This window comes from Bicyclus anynana, chromosome 14 (assembly GCF_947172395.1).
Source record: "Bicyclus anynana chromosome 14, ilBicAnyn1.1, whole genome shotgun sequence".
In the NCBI taxonomy this organism is placed as follows: Eukaryota; Metazoa; Arthropoda; class Insecta; order Lepidoptera; family Nymphalidae; genus Bicyclus; species Bicyclus anynana.
In genome coordinates, this window is record NC_069096.1 from 9,560,945 (window position 1) to 9,563,362 (window position 2,418).

The window sequence follows — 2,418 nt, forward strand, 5'->3', positions numbered from 1 at the left end:
CACTAAGGTTTATGTCATTATTTACACAACTAAACTTAAATCCTTATGAAAATGAACTACTTAATAATTAAGAAGATATTATAGAGATACGATTTGCCTTTTACAGTATGTTAATTAGTCATATAGTTTCGGAGATAATACAAAATTTCTAAAAGACGCAAAAAAGCCGCTAAAAGACGCTCCAACTTTTCATGCCGGAAAAATCCATGGTTCCCATGGGATTTGTGAAATACTAAATTTCATGCGGACGAAGTCGCGGGCGTCCGCTAGTAAACATATAAAACGCATTCATTCCCAGCTCTCTACAATGTAAAACATTGTTGCATATTCAGAGTGGATCTCATCTCTATAGCTCTCTCAGTAAATAATTTATACATAGCTTGCAATTTTCTGAAACCTTTGAAGTAGTGCTTTACGGCTGAAAATCAAGTAACGCTGCTAGAAATACCTAGAAGTACCTTTTTTTTTTTTTTTTATTCTTTACAAGTTAGCCCTTGACTACATTACAGTACCTATTACTATTAAGTACTAAAGGTGCTTAGGTATGATTATATAATACTTATCTATTAGTAAGTGTCTTACGTCTCTTTACAGACGGAATGTCAATACAACGGTCACTGACTGCATTGAAGGTTTTTTTTAGATTCTTTACAAGTTAGCCGTTGAATGCAATCTCACCTGATGGTAAGTGGTCATGTAATCTAAGAAGGAAGCGGGCTAACTTGTTAGGCATAGGTTGAAAATTCGCACCCATTTTGGAATCTACACGACATCATACCGGAATGCTAAATCGCTTGGCGGTAACTAACCACGGCCGAAGCCAGCCAGACCTGAACCAATTAAGAAAACCTCAACCAGCCCACCCGGAGATCGAACCCAGGACCTACATCTTGTAAATCTACCGCGCATACCACTGCGCCACGAAAGCCGTTAAAAGTCAAACCGATCAATAGAATAAACTGTTCGAAATCTAATAATTCATTAGTTATTGACACTAATAAATATAATATAAAATTATGGTGACATAGTGATCCGCTTTCTCGTTTAACAAAAAAAAATTTACTGAAGGTAGTTAATTAAATGTTTCACCACAGAAAACGTATTGAGCAAGTTCAAAAGGATTTATTGTCTCATTCCTCTTTAGGCAGATTAAGGTGAATAAATTTCGCGGCTGAATTATTTCCAAGTAGGGTTACCGTGTTGCGGTGTTTTCGCTGAGATCTTCAAAGAGCATTCGAGACGATAGGCCTCTAATAGACTTATACATTGACAAATACGTAAAGAAGTCTGTAAATCAAAACTCTTCTATTATTGTGGGAATTAACTAAAATACGCAATTAATTAATCAATAATGTCCTTAAAATCAATTATTTGTTTATGATACTCAGATTTTGTGTAAAAAGTTTGTGTAAAACTTAGGAGATTTTTTTGCAGAATCGAAAGAAACCACCACCCCTCAGTGAGGAGTCCGACCGTTCTTGCCGTTGAGCTATTGAGGCTTAAATGTACTAGTAGTAAGGCTTGTCGGACAATTTCCAGGGAGCATTTATTTGTTATCACACGCATCGAAGTCTGGAAGACGGCTTGGAAGGAAAACGCCCCATTACCATGTTTCACTTCTTTAACAATTCTGTTTCGCCTTGAATTTCACATATCTACTCAAAGTTTGAGCGTGGTCATAAATAAATACATAGTTAAATTTTTACAAATAGCCAACTGACGTTTCAAAAAGTGCCTATAAATTGAGCCTACTTAAAATAAGTTGTATTGAGCTATTAAAGAAAATGCTGTAGATAAAGATTTGAGAAGTCTTGATATTATCCTTGTAATGTCATAACGTCTGAAAACGTTGTAGTTTTATAGGACTCAAAAGTGATTACAAAATTAAGAAAACTAATGGCCAACAAAGGTTATGATTCACAACACTTGTCAGGACAACTTAATTAACAAATCAAACAGTAACCAAAATAAGACCCTAGAATGGCAGAGAATGATCTTGAGTGAAGTCACGTACTTGTGAACGATGTGTGTAGGGTTAAAGGTACCTTTGACTGTATACAAATTCACTCTCCCCGTCTATCCTAAGGAACCCATAAAGAAAAACACAACAAGAGATGTGGGCGGCTCGAACGCCACGAGCACATTGAAGCCAACACGAGATCGAGCGAGCGACGTCATATCCGTCACAGACTACTATTTCCTACACTATTTATTAAAAATATGTAATTTAAAAGCGGCCAACGCGGCGATAACAGTAGTGTGTGTTGTTCTTAATATTACCATAAATAAGGAGAGACATCAATTGTAAAGGACTTTTTATCTGCCCCGAATCGCTAATCGGGCTCTGACACGGATATAATTGATCTACGCCACCTAAAACTGGGCTACGTATAGAAATGTTCATAAAAATGGCACGTC